Source organism: Nicotiana sylvestris, chromosome 10 (assembly GCF_000393655.2).
Source record: "Nicotiana sylvestris chromosome 10, ASM39365v2, whole genome shotgun sequence".
Classification (NCBI taxonomy): domain Eukaryota; kingdom Viridiplantae; phylum Streptophyta; class Magnoliopsida; order Solanales; family Solanaceae; genus Nicotiana; species Nicotiana sylvestris.
In genome coordinates, this window is record NC_091066.1 from 17,623,097 (window position 1) to 17,644,986 (window position 21,890).

Below are 21,890 nucleotides of genomic sequence, written 5' to 3' on the forward strand. Positions count from 1 at the left end.
CTCATATAGTATCTTAGTCAAAAAAAAGAAAAAGAAAAAAGAAATGAGAGAGTCTTATCAGTGAAAACCCGTACGGGCATAATAAGGCGACAGTGAGTAGAGAAATGAGAGTCTTATTGGTGAAAACCCAGATGGGCACCATAAGGTGGTGGTTAGTAGAGAATTGAGAGAGGTTAGTTAGCGAAAACCTGCAAAAGACGCTACTAGCCGAATAAGGGTCTTCGATTCTCTGGCATGAGCACAACCAAGACAATTTCAAGATGAACATTTGCGATGGATTTTGAAAATTAGACAGCTCAGACGGATCAGGCGTCCAGTCCAAAATGCATGTCATGATTCATTGAAGTCGGTACATACCTCCAGATAAGTCTCCCTATTCTTTTCCCCGAAAGGGACACCTTTTGTTTAAGCACAGTTCTTTTTTCACTTTCAATTATTATTCTGTTTTTACCCATAATATTTTTGAGTCCCTTTCGATCTAATCCTACATCAAAAGTGAAGCAAAGAAATGGCTGTAAAACTAGCTACGGTTTCCCCGTGATATCGAGTACAATTTGGGGCATATATGGCATTGACGAAGGCACGAATCCATCTGTGACCTCATTTGATAAGGTGAACAAAGTGTCTCAAAGAAATTGAAAAGGTCACCTAAGCAAGACCTGTTTTATAAGAAAAGTTGATAAGCACTACAGACAAAAATTGATACTAGGTGCAAGACAGTTGAGTTTGATTTTAAAAGAAAAATTGCCTTGGAGACAAGGGTGGCGGTACCATGGACATCTGGGTATGAAACAATTGGGGGCAACATTAGAAAGCCAAGGTCTCCAAAAAATGATACAGAGCAGCTGAGCATCTCGATACCATGCTGACAAATCGGTTCTTTGACAGTAGTGGTCATGAATCAAACTACTCAGGGCATCAAGTACATAAACCAACCACCACTGTGAAAACTCACAAATTTTTATTTGTTGGAAGCAGAAACAAAGCAGTGCTGAATGGCGATTCTAAAGGACGAATACCACTAAAGGCAAGTTCCTCAAAATCTCCATTTTATTTTATTTAGCATGCATCACTACCGTCCACACCTCTTAGATTTCATAGCTTAACTTAGGTAGAACCTTTTCGCCTAGGGGGATCCACCTTATAGTTTCGGGTAGAAGTACTCTTCGCTTAGGTTGTATTTTACGTAGTTTAACTCGGGTAGAATCTTTTCGCCTAGAGGGATCCAGCTCATAGTTCCGAGTAGAAGTACTCTTCACTCAGGTTGTTTTTTACGTAGCATAACTCGGGTAGAATCTTTTCACCTAGAGGGATCTAGCTCATAGTTCCGAGTAGAAGTACTCTTCGCTCAGGTTGTTTTTTACGTAGCTTAACTTGGGTAGAATCTTTTCACCTAGAGGGATCCAACTTATAGTTCCGAGTAGAAGTACTCTTCGCTCAGGTTGTTTTTACGTAGCTTAACTCGGGTAGAATCTTTTCCCCTAGGGGAATCCAGCTCATAGTTCCGGGTAGAAGTACTCTTCGCTCAGGTTGTTTTCACGTAGCTTAACTCGAGTAGAACCTTTTCGCCTAGGGGGATCCACCTCATAGTTCCGGGTAGAAGTACTCTTCGCTCAGGTTGTTTTTTACGTAGCTTAACTCGGGTAGAATCTTTTCGCCTAGAGGGATCCAACTCATAGTTCCGGGTAGAAGTACTCTTCGCTCAGGTTATTTTTATGTAGCTTAACTTGGGTAGAACCTTTTCGCCTAGGGGGATCTAGATCATAGTTTCGGGTAGAAGTACTCTTCGCTCAGGTTGTTTTTACGTAGCTTAACTCGGGTAGAACCTTTTCGCCTACAGGGATCTAGCTTATAGTTCCAGGTAGAAGTATTCTTCGCTTAGGTTGTTTCTACATAGCTTAACTCGGGTAGAATCTTTTCGCCTAGGGGGATCCATCTCATAGTTCCGGGTAGAAGTACTCTTCGCTCAGGTTATTTTTTACGTAGCTTAACTCGGGTAGAATCTTTTCTCCTAGAGGGATCCAACTTATAGTTCCAGGTAGAAGTACTCTTCTCCCAAGCTTAGTTTTCGTAGCTTAACCCAGGTAGAACCTTTTCGCCTAGGGGGATCCAGCTCCTATTTACGGGTAGAAGTAATATAGGGCGCCATCCTCTGGTTACATATCCTTTTCTGTAATACAAGGTGCCAAACCCGGTTACATTCCTCCTCAGTAATACATGGTACCATCCCCTGGTTACATTCCTTTCAGTAATACAAACGCCAATCCCTGGGTGCATATCCTCACATAGCTAGGTTATACGGTTGTCTTTGTTTTCCTTTCAGTAAGTTAGATAGTTTATAGCTTTCTCTAATAACTCACAAAATTTTCCTAGTGCAAACTGGGGCAGAAAAATTTTGTTAGTTTGTTCGCTTGTTGATGGCTTTGCAGGCCCCGCCATAAAGCACAAGTAATGATTGAAGCTTGCAGTTTCAGTTTCTCATCAAAAGAGAGAAGTCTTTCGATCACATAGTTGGAGTTAGCTATGATAATGTGTGAGTGTCACGACCCAGATTTTCCACCCTCGGGAGTCGTAATGGCGCCTACTAATGTGAGCTAGGCAAGCCAATCGTTTAACTACATATTTTATTACTCAATTATTTCTTCAAAACCAATATAAGACGATAACATGAAAACAATGGAACTTTAAATAATTAAGCAGAAGATAACAATTAAATATCTAAAATCTGCATCTATTACAACTCTTAAAACCTAAAGCACCCAAAACCTGGTGTCACAGTGTCACAGGCGGTCTAAGATTTACTACATACACAGTCTGAAGAAAATGACAATACACTGTTTCTGAATAAAAGGAAAATGAAATAGGAAATTGGAATAGAGGAGACACTAGGTCCTGTGGACGCCTGTAGGTCTACCTTGGATCTCCGCGTGGACTGAAGGTAGCCTCCACACTACAGTCCAAAAGCTGCTATGGGATCTGCACATAGTGCAGAGTGTAGTGTCAACACAGCCGAGCCCATGTGCTGGTAAGTGTCTAGCCTAACCTCGGTGAAGTAGTGACGAGGCTAGGACCAGACTGCCAAATAACCTGTGCAGTTCAAATACATATACAGCGGAAAGAAATGCAGAAATAACCAATCAATATGGGAGGGGGAAGTATGCTGTGGGGGAGATAACAATTCCGAATAGAAAGACATCAAGTAATGAAAGAAATAATATAACTCGGATATCAACAAAGAATCAGAAATCAACAAATGCACGACAACACCCTTCGTGTTTTTACTCTCATCCTCACCAAAGCAATCATATAATAAAAATGTACACGGCATCACCCTTCGTGCTTCTACTCTCTTTCCTTACCATATAATCAATATAATCGGCATGGAATGGTACATCGTGCGACACAACATCACCCTTCGTGCTTTACACTCTTTCCTCACAATAATACACGACATCACCCTTCGTACTTTACACTCTTTCCTCACCAAAACAAACAATGCACGACATCACCCTTTGTGCTTTAACTCTCTTCCTCACCCAAACAACAATCACAAACAATAGGGCAAGGAAATAAAGGAAATTTTCAATAAGAATCCCAGCAAGGGTGACAACATAATGATCTCTTCTCTTTCTCACTTTTACTTCACAATTCATTTCACAACTCGAGTCAATGCTTTAGAGGTTCAATTATCACTTATACCTTCACAATTCATTTCATAACTCGAGCCAATGCTCTAAAAGTTCAATTGTCACTTATACGTTCACAATTCGTTATACAACTTGAGCCAACGCTCCTCAATGTTCATAGGTCACAATTCTTTCCACAAACTTTATACAATAATTAGAAACCATCACCAAGGCATGAAAGATGCAACAAAGTCATGATAATCACAATATAAAAACTCACGGGCATGCTAGACACCAACGTATAGATACTCGTCACCATGCCTATACGTCGTACTCAACAATTACCATATAGCAAGTAAGACTCAACTCCTAATCCCTCAAGTTAAGTTTAGACCAAACACTTACCTCGATGCCACGAACACAATTCACGATTCAATTATAGCTTTACCCCTTGATTCCACCACCAATTCGCTCGTATCTAGCACAAGTTACTTAATTACATCAGTAAATGCTAAATGAATCAACCCCAATGCATGGAAATAAGTTTTCTAATGTTTTACCCAAAAAGTAAAAAATCGCCCCGGGGCCCACATGGTCAAAACCCGAGGTTCGAACCAAAATTCGGTTACCCATTCCCCCACGAACCCAAATATATGATTTGTTTTGAAATTGAACCTCAAATCGAGGCCCAAATCCCCAATTTTTTTGAAAAACCTAGGTTCTACCCAAAACACTCAATTTCCCCCATGAAAATTATTGATTTTAAGTTGAAATCATGTTAAAAGATGTTAATGAGTGAAGAAAATGAGTTAGAAATCACTTACCAACGTTTTGGAGAAGAAAGGTTATTTGAAAATCGACGCTTATGTTTTTGGGATTTTGAAAAATGAAAAATAGCCGAAAATTCCGTCTTAATATACCCCTCTCAGACTCCCTGTGCGGACCACACAAAACCAACTGCGGCCGCACAGTCACTAGTGAAGCTGTGCGGACCGCATAAAATCAACTGTGGCCGCACAGTCACCAGTGAACCTGTGCGAACCACACAAAATCAACTGCAGCCGCACAGTCACCAGTGCAGACAACACAAAACTAATGCGGACCGCACTAGTAGGTTCAGAGAGCTGCAGTTTTTCTGAGCCTCCAATAGCCATGTTTTAAGCCTAAGACATCCCGGAACCTACCCGAAACTCACCCGAGCCCTCGGGACTCCAAACCAAATGTGCATACTAACTCAAAAATATCATATGGACCTACTCGTGCGATCACATCATCAAAATAACATGTAAAATCATGAATTAAACCTCAAAACTCAACATTTTCATCAAGAACTCTCAAAGTTCATAACTCTTCAATCGGAAGTCCAACTCACGTCAAATAAACTCCGTTTTCACCAAATTTCACAGTTATCTTTCAAATACCATAACAAGTTTGTACCGGGATCCGGAACCAAAATACGGTCCCGATAACAATGGTTTCAAATATTAAATCTTTTCTTTATTTCTTAGATAATTCAGTAAAATAATTTCTTTCAAAAATTAATTTCTAAAGCTTGGGACCTCGGAATTCAATTCCGGGCATACTCCCAAGTCCCATATTTTAATGCGGACCTCCCGATATTGTTGGAACACGGATCCGGGTTCGTTTGTTTAAAATGTTGACCAAAGTCAACCATAATCAAATTTATTTTAACTCTAAAATTTCTATTTCTTATATTTTTACATAGAAGGCTTTCCGGATATAGGTCTGAACCATGCACGTAAATCAAGGTGGGATAAAAAGGAGGTTTTTAAACCTCGGAACACTGAATTCACTTGCAACACAAGTGATGACCTTTTGGGTCATCACATTCTCCACCTCTAAAACAACTGTTCATCCTCGAACGAACGTAAGAAGGAAGTACCTGATTCGGGAAAAAGATGGGGATAACGGCTCCACATATAGGACTCGGACTCCCAAGTCGATGCCTCAGGAGGCTGACCTCTCCACTGAACACGAACAGAAGGAAAACTCTTCGATCTCCACTGACGAACCTGCCGGTCTAGAATAGCTACCGGCTCCTTCTCATATGACAAGTCCTTGTCCAACTGGACAGTGCTAAAATCTAACATGTGGGATGGATCGCCGTGATATTTCCGAAGCATGGACACATGAAACACTGGATGCACGGCTGATAAGCTCGGCGGCAATGCAAGTCTATAAGCCACATCTCCCACTCGATCAAGAATCTTAAATGGGCCAATGAACCTAGGGCTAAGCTTGCCCTTCTTTCCAAATCTCATCACGCCCTTCATAGGTAACACTCGAAGCAATACCCGCTCATCGACCATGAATGCCAAATCTCGAACCTTGCGGTCGACATAACTCTTTTGCCTAGACTAAGTTGTACGAAGCCTATCCTGACCTTGTCCAAGGCATCCTGAACCAGATCTGTGCCCAATAACCGAGCCTCTCCCGGCTTAAACCATCCAACCGGAGACTGATACCGCCTACCATATAAAGCCTCATACGGAGCCATCTGAATACTCGACTAGTAGCTGTTGTTGTAGGCAAACTCTGCTAAAGGCAAAAACTGATCCCACGAGCCTCCAAAGTCAATGACACAAGCTCAGAGCATATCCTCCAAAATCTAAATGGTCTGCTCGGACTGCCCGTCCGTCTGAGAATGAAACGCTGTGCTCAACTCAACCCGTGTGCCCAACTCTCGCTGAACTGCTCTCCAGAAATGGGAGGTAAACTGCGTACCTCGATCCAAAATGATAGACTCGAGCACACCATGAAGGCGAACAATCTCCCGGATATAGATCTCAGCTAACCTCTCGGAAGAATAAGAGACTGTCACAGGAATGAAATGCGCTGACTTGGTCAGCCTATCAACAATAACCCACACTGCATCGAACTTCCTCTGAGTCTGTGGGAGGCCAACAACAAAGTCCATAGTGATACGCTCCCATTTCCACCCAGGAATCTCAATCTTTTGAAATGAACCGCCGGGCCTATGATGCTCGTACTTAACCTGCTGACAATTCAAACACCGAGCCACATATGCAACAATATCCTTCTTCATTCTCTGCTACCAATAATGCTGCCGCAAATCCTGATACATCTTCGCGGTGCCTAGATGAATAGAGTACCGGGAACTATGGGCCTCCTCTAAAATCAACTCTCGAAGCTCATCCACATTAGGCACACAAACCCGACCCTGCAATCTCAAAACTCCATCATCACCTAAGGTAACCTGCTTGGCACCTCCGTGCTGCACCGTGTCTCTGAGGACACAAAAATGGGGATCATCATACTGCCGATCACGGATACACTCCAATAAAGAAGAACGAGTGACCGTGCAAGCTAACACACGACTGGGCTTAGAAACATCCAACCTCACACACTGATTGGCCAAAGCCTGAACATCCAAAGCAAGAGGTCTCTCACCGACCGGAATATAAGCAAGACTGCTCATATTGGCTGACTTCCTACTCAAAGCATCGGCCACCACATTGGCCTTTCCCGGGTGATATAAGATAGTGATATCATAATCTTTCAATAACTCCAACCACCTCCTCTACCTCAAATTCAACTCCTTTTTCTTGAACAAATACTGAAGACTCTTGTGATCCGTGAACACCTCACATGCCACGTCATACAGATAATGCCTCCAAATCTTCAACGCGTGAACAATGGTTGCCAACTCCAAATCATGAACTGGATAGTTCTTCTCATGAATCTTCAACTGCCGCGAAGCATAGGCAATGACCTTGCCATCCTGCATCAACACTACACCAAGTCCAATACGAGATGCATCATAATAGACTATATAAGGCCCTGAACCTGTGGGCAATACCAACACCGGTGCCATAGCCAGAGCTGTCTTGAGTTTATGAAAGCTTGCCTCACACTCATCCGACTATCTGAACTGGGTACCCTTCTGGGTCAACCTGGTCATCGGGGCTGCGATGGATGAAAACCCCTCCACGAACCGACGATAGTAGCCTGCCAGCCCCAAGAAACTCCGAATCTCTTTAGCTGATGCTGGTCTAGGCCAGTTCTTGACTGCCTTAATCTTCTTCGGATCAACCTGAATACCATCTGCTGATACAACATGACCCAGGAATGCAACTGATCTCAACCAGAACTCACACTTTGAGAACTTAACATATAACTGACTATCCCTCAAGGTCTAAAGAACCACTCTAAGATGCTGCTCGTGCTCCTCCCGGCTGCGGGAATAGATCAAAATATCATCAATGAAGACTATCACGAACGAATCCAAGTAAGGCCTGAACACTTGATTCATCAAATCCATAAAAGCTGCTGGGGCATTCGTCAACCCGAATGACATCACCAAGAACTCATAATGCCCGTACCGAGTGCGGAAAGCTGTCTTAGGTACATCGGATGCCCTAATCCTTAACTGATGGTAGCCAGATCTCAAGTCAATCTTTGAGAATATCTAGGAACCCTGAAGCTGATCAAACAAATCATCAATTCTCGGCAATGGATACTTATTCTTGATTGTAACATTGTTCAACTGCCGATAATCAATACACATTCCCATCGATCTGTCCTTTTTCTTAACAAACAACACCGGTGCACCCGAAGGCGAAACACTTAGTCTAATGAAACCCTTCTAAAGCAAGTCTTGCAACTGTTCCTTCAACTCTTTCAACTCCGGCGGGGCTATACGATACGGAGGAATAGAAATGGGCTGAGTACCCGGAGCCAAATCAATGCAAAAGTCAATATCCCTGTCAGGTGGTATACCCGACAGGTCTGATGGAAAAACCTCAGGAAACTCACGAACAACAGGCATAGAATCAATAGGAGGAATCTCAACACTAGAATCATGTACATATGCCAAATAGGCCAAATATCCCTTCTCGACCATATGCCGAGCCTTCACATAAGAAATAATACTTCGAGTAGAATAATTAGGAGTCCCTCTCCACTCTAAACGAGGCAAACCCAACAAAGCTAAGGTCATAGTCTTGGCATGCCAGTCCAAGATAGCGTGGTAAGGTGATAACCAGTCCATCCCCAATATGACATCGAAATCAACTATGTCCAGAAGAAGCAAATCTACACGAGTCTCAAGACCCCCAGTCACGATAATACATGAACGATGGACTCAATCTACCATAATAGAATCACCCACCGGTGTAGACACATAAACATGAGCACTCAAAGAATCACTAGGCATGACCAGATACGGTGCAAAATAAGATGACATATACGAGTATGTAGACCCTAGATCAAATAACACTGAAGTATCTCTATCATAAATCAGAACCGTACCTGTAATAACAGCATCTGAAGCCTCAGCCTCGGGCCTAGCTGGAAGAGCATAACATCGGGGCTGGGCCCCACCACCCTGAACTATATCTCTGGGATAGCCTGCTGCTGGCTGGCCTCTACCTCTAGCGGCCTGAGCTCCACATCTAATACCTCTACCTCTACCTCTAGCACCTCTAGCTGGCTGGGCGGGCTATGGAACACCTGGTGCCTGAACCATGGCACGGGAACCCTAATGCTGAGAGCTACCTGGTGTTCGAGGGCAAAACCTAGCAATATGACCCATATCACCACAAGTGTAGCAAGCCCTTGACTGCTGAGATTGCTGGCCCTGACGACCTGAATGACCATCCCAAAAACTCTAAAGTGGCGGTGCACTGATAGGAGCAGGTGGTGCACTGTAGGACTGCTGGTCAGAATAATGCATCTGAGGACCAAGGCTACCTGAAGCACCGTGAGAAACCTGAAGTGCTAACTGAAAAGCCTAAGAGGATGGCCTCTACCATATGAATCCCTACCTCTAAATGAGGTACCACTAAATCAGCCTGAATGACGGGGTCTCTTGTTCGACCCATGACCACCTCCCCGTGACAGAACCATCTCCACTCTCTTGGCCATATTGGCCACCTCCTGGAAAGATATCTCACTTCCTGCCTCCCTAGCCATCTGAAGACGAATCGGCTGAATAAGTCCATCAATGTACCTCTTTACCCTCTCTCTCTCAGTAGGAAGTATAATAAGAGCATGACGAGCCGAGTCAATGAATCTAGTCTCATACTGGGTAACAGTCATAGAACCCTGCTGAAGGCACTCAAACTGCCTCCGATAGGCCTCTCTCTGAGTGATGGGGAGAAACTTCTCCAGAAATAGCTGTATAAATTGCTCCCAAGTCAAGGCTGGCGATCCGGCTAGTCTAGCTAAGCAATAATCTCTCCACCAAGTCTTGGCGGATCCAGATAAGCAAAAAGTAGTAAAATCAACCCCATTGGTCTCAACTATCCCCATGTTCCTAAGAATCTCGTGACAATTGTCTAGATAATCCTGGGGATCCTCATTAGATGCACCGCTGAAAGTAGTAGTGAAAAGCTTGGTGAACCTATCCAACCTCTACAAAGCATCGACAGACATAACTGCTCCATCGTCGGTCTGAGCTACCACATTCGGCTGAACTGCTCTAACTGGCTGAACCGCTGGAGTCTAAAACTGGGGAGCTACCTGCTCCGGAGTTCGAGTATCAGGAGTCTGGGCTCCTCCTCCAGCTTAAGAGATGGTTGGTGCTACAGGAAGCAAGCCTGCTCGGATGACACTCTCCATGAGGCCCACCAAACGAACCAGAGCATCCTGAAGAACTGGGGTAGCAATAACCCCCTCTGGGACTTGAGCTGGGCCCACCGGAACTACTGGGGCCGGAACCACATCATCAAAGTCAACTTGGGGCTCCGCCGCTGATGCTGCTGCTTGGGGCTGAGCTCTGCCCCTACCTCGACCTCTAGCACGTGCTCGACCTCGCCTTTAGCATTGAGAAACCAAACCGCACGACAGGAGAGAATAAATGTGAAGTTGTTCCTAACTCTGTAGCCTCTGGGGGATAAATACAGACGTCTCCTTACTGCTCCCTCAGACTCTACTAAGCTTGTCTATGAACTGTGAGACCTATGTAACCTAGAGCTTTGATACCAACTTGTCACGACCTGGATTTCCCACCCTCGGGAGTCGTGATGGCGCCTACTAATGTGATCTAGGCAAGCCAATCGTTTAACTACTTATTTCATTACTCAATTATTTCTTCAAAACCAATATAAGATGATAACATGAAAACAGCAAAACTTTAAAAAATTAAGCGGAATATAACAATTAAATATCTAAAATCTGCACCTATTACAACTCTTAAAACCTAAAGCACCCAAAACCTGGTGTCACGGTGTCACAGACGGTCTAAGATTTACTACATACACAGTCTGAAGAAAATGACAATACACTATTTCTGAATAAAAGGAAAATGAAATAGGAAATTGTAATAGAGGAGACGCTAGGGCCTGTGGACACCTGCAGGTCTACCTTGGATCTCCGTATGGACTGAAAGTAGTCTCCACGCTACATCCAAAAGCTGCTTTGGGATCTGCACATAGTGCAGAGTGTAGTATCAGCACAACCGACCCCATGTGCTGCTAAGTGTCTAGCCTAACCTCAATGAAGTAGTGACGAGGCTAGGACCAGACTACCAAATAACCTGTGCAGTTCAAATACATATACAGCAGAAAGAAATACAGAAATAACCAGTCAATATGGGAGGGGGAAGTATGTTGTGGGGGAGATGACAATTCAGAATAGAAAGACATCAAGTAATGAAAGAAATAATATAACTCGGATATCAACAAAGAATCAAAAATCAACAAATGCATGGCATCACCCTTCGTGCTTTTACTCTCGTCCTCACCAAAGCAATCATATAATAAAAATGTACACGACATCACCCTTCGTGATTCTACTCTCTTTTCTCACCATATAATCAATATAATTGGCACGAAATGGTACATCGTGCGGCACGGCATCACCCTTCGTGCTTTACATTCTTTCCTCACAATAATACACGGCATCACCCTTCGTGCTTTACACTCTTTCCTCACCAAAACAAACAATGCACGACATCACCCTTCGTGCTTTAACTCTCTTCCTCACCCAAACAACAATCACAAATAATAGGGCAAGGAAATAAAGGAAATTTGCAATAAGAATCCCGGCAAGGAAACAACAAGTCAACAATTAAATCCCGGCAAGGGAACAACATCAATAACATCCACATCCCGGCAAGGGGGATAACAAATAAATCAGCAATAGCCCGGCAAGGGTGACAACATAATGATCTCTTCTCTTTCTCACTTTTATTTCACAATTCACTGCACAACTCGAGCCAATGCTCCAGAGATTCAATTATCACTTATACCTTCACAATTCATTTCACAATTCAAGCCAATGCTCTAAAAGTTCAATTGTCACTTATACTTTCACAATTCGTTATACAACTTGAGCCAACGCTCCTCAATATTCATAGGTCACAATTCTTTCCACAAACTTTATACAACAATTAGAAACCATCACCAAGGCATGAAAAATACAACAAAGTCATGATAATCACAATATAAAGACTCACGGGCATGCTAGACACCAACGTATAGATACTCGTCACCATGCCTATACGTCGTACTCAACAATTACCACATAGCAAGTAAGACTCAACTCCTAATCCCTCAAGCTAAGGTTAGACCAAACACTTACCTCGATGCCACGAACACAATTCACGATTCAATTATAGCTTTACCCCTTGATTCCACCACCAATTCACTCGTATCTAGTCACAAGTTACTTAATTACATCAATAAACGCTAAATGAATCAACCCCAATGCATGAAAATGAGTTTTCTAAAATTTTACCCAAAAAGTCAAAAATCACCCCTGGTCCCACATGGTCAAAACCCGAGGTTCGAACCAAAGCCCGGTTATCCATTCTCCCATGAACCCAAATATACAATTTGTTTTGAAATCGGACCTCAAATCGAGGTCCAAATCCCCAATTTTTTTGAAAAACCTAGGTTCTACCCAAAACACCCAATTTACCCCATAAATATCATTGATTTTGAGTTGAAATCATGTTAAGAGATGCTAAGGAGTGAAGAAAATGAATTATAAATCACTTATCAACGTTTTGGAGAAGAAAGGTTGTTTGAAAAATCGCCTTTTATGTTTTTGGAGTTTTGAAAAATGAAAAATAACTGAAAATCCCGTCTTAATATACCCCTCTCAAACTCCCTGTGCGGACCACACAAAATCAACTGCGGCCGCACACACCAGTGTGGATAACACAAAACCAATGCGGACCGCACTAGTAGGTTTAGAGAGCTGCAGTTTTTCTGAACCTCCAATAGCCATGTTTTAAGCCTAAGACACCCCGGAACCTACCCGAAACTCACCCGAGCCCTCGGGACTCCAAACCAAATGTGCATACTAACTCAAAAACATCATATGGACCTACTCATGCGATCACATCATCAAAATAACATGTAAAATCATGAATTAAACCTCAAAACTCAACATTTTCATCAAGAACTCTCGAAGTTCATAACTCTTCAATCGGAAGTCCAACTCACGTCAAATAAACTCCTTTTTTCACCAAATTTCACAGTTATCTTTCAAATACCAACAAGTTTGTACCGGGCTCCGGAACCAAAATACGGGCCCGATAACAATGGTTTCAAATATTAATTCTTTTCATTATTTCTTAGATAATTCAGTAAAATAATTTCTTTCAAAAATTGATTTCTGAAGCTTGGGACCTCGGAATTCAATTTCGGGCATATAGCCAAGTCCCATATTTTAATACGGACCTCCCGGGATCCTCGGAACACGGATCCGGGTTCGCTTGCTTAAAATATTGACCAAAGTCAACCATAATCAAATTTTTTAACTTTAAAATTTCTATTTCTCATATTTTCACATAGAAGGCTTTCCGAATATAGGTCCGGACCACGCACGTAAATCAAGGTGGGGTAAAAAGGAGGTTTTTAGGCCTCCGAACATTGAATTCACTTGCAACACAAGTGAAGACCTTTTGGGTCATCACAGTGAGCAACCCAGCTTCTCAAGTTTCACTTTGCCAAATTCTAAGCAGCAAAACAAGCAATCGAAAATGAGCCATAATCTTCTCTTCAATGGCGTCAAGATCCAATCTGAGGTCAATACAAGCGTGCAGGATAAGAATCAAGATTTGACGCATAGATAGGAATTTTGTAACTCTTAGCTTTTAGACATATATAGCTACCTTTTTTTTCCTTTCGATGTAAGAAGCTAGTAATGGTAACAGTAACAACAACAACAACATCAACAGTGTTAACTCAGGTGTTCGGTAGTCTTAACTACCAAATTTTCTTGAACTACACACGACCTTATTATTTTATAACCCGGGATATGTAGGCCGTCCAAAACCAGGACTCGGTTGCACCTTATCTTTTATTTCTTTTCCTTTTTAATAACGATTTGATCAAAAATCAGCCACATGGCTCACCTTGTCTTTGCGTGAAAACTCTTCATGTTTTCAAGCAAAGAGGGGCATGCTGTGAGCGCCTAATTTTTGACCATGCTTGAACTTTTCCCACTCTACCTTACTAAATAAACTAATCACAACACAGTCAAAAAGGGAGGAGGAAAAACAACACGGGAGAATGGGAGATTTGCTTTTGAAAAGATGGAAAATAACAAAAGTAAAAAAGGGAGGAGGAAAGAGGGGGACAACATGAGAAAAAAGGGGGCATCTTTTGAAAAGGAGTAAAAGAACGTTAGAAAAAATAGGAAAGAATTTTGAAAAATTGGAAAAGCAATCTGAGAAGGAGAAAAATGGAGCACCTAAATTTGATTATTTTTGACCGTAGCTTCATGATGGATCTAAATTATTTTTATATTTTAATAAAACAAATAATATTTTAGATATAAAACATGACCAATTTATATCCTATTCTCGCACTTTTCTAACAATTCTTGCAGGAAAAAGAATACATGGAAAAAGAGAAAAAGAAAGAACCTACAGTTCAAGGAAGAAAGATACATCCGTGACAACTTCATCTAAGACTACACAAAGTCAAGAGATATAAAAGTTATGGCAAATTCTCACCAAAATTTCATGACAAATTGCCATGTTAATTTCTCATCAAAGCCATATGATATATTGATATTATCTTGCAAATTCTCACCAAGGTCTTGTAGAAATTTTCCTATAAATAGGCATATATTTGTAGAAGAAAGATCATCCCACTTTGTATCCAAATTCCTATCTAGTTTTTCTTAAATTCTAAAGAGAAAGAGAAGAGTAATCTTGGTCTCTTTCTCTAGTCTCTCTTTGTAGTAAAAATATTCTTAGTCTTTTGAAAGTATTTTTTTAGCTTTTCTTACTTCATAATGGAGTAATTCTTTTTGTTGGGATAATTGATGAAGCTTGATATAATTATAATACTATCTCAATTTCAATACATTTTTGGCCTGAAACTCTATTTATATTTCATATTGTGATGGAATGGTAATTTTTTAATCATTATTATCACATCTACATATTTTACATCTAAGTTATTCTTATATTGATTTTGTAATTCTCATGGAGCAAAATTCATATATATTATAACTGATGAATATAATGTTAGAGTGAAAGTAATTTTTAGTAAGATTATTATTTCAAGTCTGTAATCTTGCTTTCCTCAGTTTTAATTCTCACGGAGGAATTGTTGAAGGCAAGATTATTGATTTTCTAGTAAAAAATATTCTCACAAAGTTTTTACTACAGTTGAGCACATAATATTAGAGTCAAAGTAATTTTTAGTAAGATTATTGATTTTCTAGTAAAAATATTCTCACGAAGTTTTTACTACGCTTGAGCACAATTCAGGCAAGATATTTCAGTTTAATCGTCAATAGTTTTATATCAATTAATTGACATAACCTCACGGAGTGTTAATTATTTATTTATTTCTTAGTGTAAAAATATAATTTTATTAGCAATAAGTAATTATTCTTTAAAGAAATACGTATGAAACTGAGATTTTATTGTAATGATATATCAAGTGAATTCAACGATTCCCAACTCTTTTTAAATATAAACTTTTCTGAAGAAATTTGTCTTAATTTATAATTTCAAATAGACCTTTCATCAATTTGGTTCTCTCAAATAGTAGTCAAAATATTACAAGTTTGTAGCTTAGATTGTTCAATCTCTGTGGGACGATATCATAAACTATACTAGAATTTGACAGAGTACGAGCAAAAAATCCTATACACACAAGCTTCGCCGAATTTTTGGCGCCATTGCCGGGGATTGGCACACATCTACTTCAGATTAAATATTTTATTACTAATTTGAGAATTTATTATATTGTTAATTTTCCCTTCAAAATATTATCTCCTACATACTACTATCATAATTGTTACTACTATTAGGAGCAATTCTATATAATATTGTAAAAAAACAAATACGGAAAAGGCCTAAAATGCCACTCAACTTTCAGAAATGGTCTATCTATGTCATCCGTTAAACAAATACTCATTTTATGCCACTGCCGTTACACATTTGGCCCATCCATGCCATTATTGACTAACAACAGTGGCATGGATGAGCCAAATAAAAATTGGCTAATTACGATCCTGAAATTGAAATATTTTTGCAATTGTGCAGTAAAGGACAAATATTGTCTCAAAACATAACTTGTAATAGAATAGAGCACCAATTAGAAGATGATAACAATCCACTACAAATTCCACCACCAGCTCATATAGAGGAGTAGTTTGATGAAGTAGCAGCAAGACCAGCAAATAGAATCCTAAGGGATTATGCCAGACCTGATCGCTTTAATTATGAATCTAGTGTCAGGAAACCTCTAGTAGCAGCTAATAACTTTGAAATCAGGACAGGCCTGATTCAAACAATTCAACAATCTTGCATTTTCACTGGTGATCTAAGTGAAGATCCACATAGTCATTTAATTGACTTTTTAGAATTGGTTGAAACTGCAAAGTATAATGGAGTACCTCCTGAAGCAATTAAGTTAAGGCTATTTCCTTTTTCTTTAAAAGGAGAGGCCAAAACTTGGTTACAAAGTTTGCCGCAAGGGTCTATTACCACATGGGACCAAATGACTCAGAAATTTTTAAATAAATATTTTTTCCCTGCTAAAACAACAAAGTTAAGACAGGATATATCTAATTTCTTGCAGACTGACACTGAGTTAGTTTATCAAGCTTGGGAAAGATTGAAAACAATGTTAAGAAAATGTCCACATCATGACATTCCTGAACATATGCAGTTGTACACTTTTTTATCATGGTTTGAAACCATCTTCTAGAAATGTAATAGATGCAGCTGCAGGAGGTTCCATAATGGGAAAAACCACAGAAGAAGCATTGCAATTGCTTAATGAAATTTCTGAAAACGCCATACAGTGGCCATCTGAGCATGTAATCATTAAGAAAGCTGCTATAATAAATGAGGTGGATGCTTTAAATACACTAACACAACATATTATTTCTTTGGCACAAAAATTTGAATCTTTTCAGGTAAATACACAACAACCAAGCCAGTCTGAGGCTTGTGACTTGTGTGGAGAAAATCATCTAAACCACAAATATCAAGTAACCAATCAAAATGATGAACAAGTCAATGTCATCGAATACAAGCCGTATACTTTTGGAAGTCCATTAGCACAAAAACATCTAGAATTTCAATGGAGCAATGCAAATAGTGCTGAAAACTCTCAAAACTACCAAAAGCAACAGGTACAAAGTCCATCCGGATATCAAAATCAAAATCGTGGACAACAAAATTTCAGGCCTTATCAACAAGCAACTCCATATCAGCAAAGGCCTCAACAAGGTCGTCCAAGTCTTGATGACCTTTTGTACTAGTACATTAAGGTTACTGATGAAAAAATGAAAAGCCAAAATTCAGCAATAAAAAATCTTGAAATTCAGTTAAGCCAATTGGCAACTCTTGTGTCTAAAAAGATTCAAGGTCCTTTACCGAGCAATATAGAGAAAAATCCAAAAGAACACCTTAAGGCCATTGCCTTACGGTCAGGTATGACTCTTGATGAACCCTATGCAAAATCAGAACAACAGGTAGGCAAGGGTGAAAAGGGTGAGACACCCTCTCAACCATCAGAAGAGAAAGAAGCCAAGAAAAAAGAAGAAAAAAATACTAAAAAATTGACTTCTTTCCATGTTACAATTCCTTTCCCATAAAATATGAAAAGAGAAAAACTTGATAATCAATTTGCAAAGTTTTTGAAGATTTTAAAACAAATTCACATTAACATTCCTTTTACTGATGCTTTATTGCAAATACCTTCATATGCCAAATTTCTGAAAGAAATTTTATCAAGCAAAAGAAAATTGGAAGAAGTTTCTGTGGTAATGCTTACTGAAAAATGCAGTGCTATACTTCAAAATAAGCTACCATAAAAACTTGGTGACCCAGGTAGTTTTACCATTCCATGTACTCTGGGAGGAGTATACATTGAAAAAACACTTTGTGATTCTGGAGCTTCAATAAATTTGATGACATTTTCTATTTTTAAAAAATTAGATCTTGGTGAAATGAAAGACATAAGTGTTTCACTTCAATTTGCTGATCAAAGTACTAAGAGACCAAAGGGAATAATTGAAAATGTGCTTGTAAGAGTAGATAAATTTATTTTTCCTATAGATTTTATAGTACTTGAAATGAAGGAGTGTCCCGATGAACCAATTATTTTGGGTAGACCATTTCTTGCAACAGGCAGAGCAATCATAGACGTCCATCAAGGACAACTAATTTTAAGAGTTGATGAAGAAAGAGTTATTTTTGATATGTAAAAGATACTAAGATTCTCAGAAGATGATACATCATCTTCATGCTTTTCAATTGACATGATTAATAATCTTATATATGAATTCAAAGATGATCAATTAATTTCTAACTCAATGGAAAGATGTTTGACAAAATCTGGCAACACACAGGATGAAGATCTGACTATCAAAAGTGATGCAAAATTATTGGAAAAAGATTATGAGGAAGGGGACATGAAATTAGAAGAAGTTCAGCCAAAAACTGAACTCAAAACTCTCCCTTCTCATTTGAAAGATGTCTATCTTGATCATGAATTATTTCCAGTAATTATTTCATCTTCTCTAACTACAGAACATGAAGAAACATTGATTGAAGTATTGAAAGCATACAAAGGAGCCTTGGGATGGACCGTAGTAGATATCAAAGGAATTAATCCAGCAATTTGTACGCATAGAATCCTCAAGGAGGAGTACAAACCTATAGTCCAACCCCAAAAGAGATTAAACCCAACAATGCAGGAAATGGTAAAAAAGGAGATTGTAAAGCTTTTGGTGGCAGGTATTATTTACCTTATTTCAGACAGCCCTTGGGTAAGTCCTGTTCAGGTAGTACCAAAAAAGGGAGGTATGACAGTGATAAAAACTAAAAATAATGAACTAATACCTACCAGGACCGTCACAAGATGGAGAGTCAGTATAGATTATATACGTCTTAATGATGCCACTAGAAAAGATCACTTTCCTTTGCCATTTATTGATCAAATGTTAGAAAGAATTGCAGGATATGGGTTTTATTATTTTCTTGATGGCTATTCAGGGTATAACCAAATACCAATCGCACCAGAAGATCAAGATAAGACAACTGTCATGACCCAAACCCCGCTTCGGTCGTGATGGCGCCTCTCGTGAAGACAAGGCCAGCCAACAAACCCATATCGCCTTTTCAAAAATAGTTAAACATTAATAAACAGTTTAAATATGATTTAATGATATAATTAACGGAAGCACAACCCGACACAGCCCTAACCGGGGTGTCACAAGTCACGAGCATCTACTAGGGTATAAATACAACTGAAAGCCTGGAGTGTACAAATACAGACTAATGAAATGAGGAGAGAGAAAAGCAGTGCTGCGAACGCCGACAGCTACCTTGCTAAACCTTGATGACTCTGCCTCCGATTAGCCAAAACATACCTGAATCTGCACACAAGGTGCAGGGAGTAATGTGAGTACTCCGACTCAGTGAGTAATAATAATAAATAAAGACTGAAGGCAAGAAATCACGCAAAAACACAAGGTATTCCATACTGAAGCAGTAAAATCACTTTAAACAGTAAAGCAGTGAGAAATCAAATGAAAATCCCCTTTTTTTCCAACAAGTAAAGCAAGTAGTTTACAAGTAGGTAACAAAAATGATAGAAATGTAAATAGCCCCTCGGGCAAAACATGCACAACAAACCGCCCCTCGGGCATAATATCAACAGAACCAGCCCCTCGGGCTCAATATCAGAACAGTGCCAACCTCTCGGACTCAATATCAGAACAGTAACAGCCCCTCGGGCTCAATATCAGATCAGTAACAGCCTCTCGGACTCACTCTCAGAATAGTATCAGCCCCTTGGGCTACCTCACAATCACTCATATCAGCCCCTCGGGCATAGTATCAATCACTCAGAACTATGGGTACCCGCGCTCACTGTGGGTGTGCAGACTCCGGAAGGGCCCCTTACGGCCCAAGTGTTATATCAAGCCACCTCGTGGCATCATCACTCAGTATATCCTCACATCACTCAAGCCACCCCATGGCATATACAGTATCTCAGGCCCTCGGCCTCATATCACTCGGCCTCACATCACTCAAGCCACCTCGTGGCATAAATAGTATCTCAGGCCCTCGGCCTCATATCACTCAGCATATCCTCACATATGGCCCTCGACCTCACTCAATCTGGAAATCATCATAATCCCCTCGGGCATTTGTAAAACAGTAGTTCTCAGCCCAAAATACCATTTAGAAATATCATTTGAGTTTTCAAATCTGCATAAAAGCGGCTGAGTTTGTAAAACAATAATTATCAACAGGACTGAGTTTAAATATAAATCAAAACAGTGAGGAAATAGTGATAAAAATTCCCAAAGGATTCAAATAATTGGCACGAAGCCTAAGTATGACAATCAACCCAAATCATGATGATAACAAATAAGTTTCAATCAAATATGCGGTAAAATCATTAATCGGGATGGACCAAGTCACAATCCCCGGTAGTAATAAACCCCGCGCTCATCATCCAGCGCGTGTCTCACCTCAATATAGCACTACGATGTGCAAATCCGGGGTTTCAAACCCTCAGGACATCATTTACAATCATTACTCACCTCGAACCGGCTAATCCTCTAGCTCGCGATGCCTTTGTCTCTCAAATCAACCTCCGAATGCCTCGAATCTAGCCACAATAATTTGATTCAGTTAATAAAAACTATAAGAATTAATTTCATATGAAATTCTACATTTTTCATTAAAAATCTGAAATTGCACTCAAAATTTGCCCGTGGGGTCCACGTCTCGGAACCCGACAAAAATTACGGAATATGAAACCTCATCCAACCACGAGTCCAACCATACCAATTTTACTAAAATCCTACATCAACTCGACCCTCAAATCTTCAAATTAAACCAAGAGGGTTTTCAAGATTTTCCTAACTAAAATCACCAATTAAATGCCAAAACTAGTAATAGATTCGGGTAATCTAATCAAAATTAAGTTAAGAAAACTTACCCCGTTGTTTTCTCTGAAAATCTCCCGAAAATCACCTCTCCCCGAGCTCCAATTTGGTAAACATAGATTCGTGTTGTTCATGGGTACTGTATACGGGGTACTGTTCATATGTACTGTACATGGAACTGTTCACGTTTACTGTACATGGTACTGTACACGGATACTGTTCACGCAGGTGCGGTTATTGTTCACACGTGCGAAAAATACAGAAACTGCCCAGAAAATTGCAGCAACTTTTCTTTTCACTAAAAAGGCTCTAACTCTTTCATACGAACTCGGAATTCGATGATTCTTGTTCCTATAAGTCAAAAATAATAATATGAACATATCCCTTCATTCGAAACTCAATTCAGAGCTCATTTGCTTAGTTCAATACTCATTTCGCTCGTTAAACAATTAACTCATGTTTCGTATCAAAAACCCAATCGTGACTTGATGAAATTAGACCAAACATTCCATATCAATCCTATAATTCATTATCAAAATTCCGGAAGTCTCAAAATCAAATTTCGATCTCTAGAACTAAAAATGGACCTTTGGATCATTACAAGCTTATGCTTAAAACGGCAAAATCTTCCAAAACATATACGATCCTCATGGGACCCCGACCAAACATACCAACACGCCCCATAACATAATTCAAACTTGTTCCAACCTTCAAAACGCTCAAAACAACATCAAAACATCAAATCACCCTCGGATTCAAGCCTAAGAATTCCAAAACTTCTGAAATCCAAATTCGATCAATAAGTCGACCAAACGACGTCCAAATCACCTAAAATTTTGCACACACATCACAAATGACATAACAAAGCTACAACAACTCTCGGAATTCCATTCC

General features: G+C 40.0%; 1 non-coding gene across 1 annotated transcript; it reads right to left on the bottom strand.

Moving 5' to 3' along the window:
* Positions 1–16,630: 16,630 nt before the first annotated feature.
* On the bottom strand, positions 16,631–16,737 carry LOC138880594 (small nucleolar RNA R71). Its single transcript, XR_011403323.1, has one exon. It is a non-coding gene; the product is annotated as a small nucleolar RNA R71 (small nucleolar RNA).
* Positions 16,738–21,890: the final 5,153 nt, after the last annotated feature.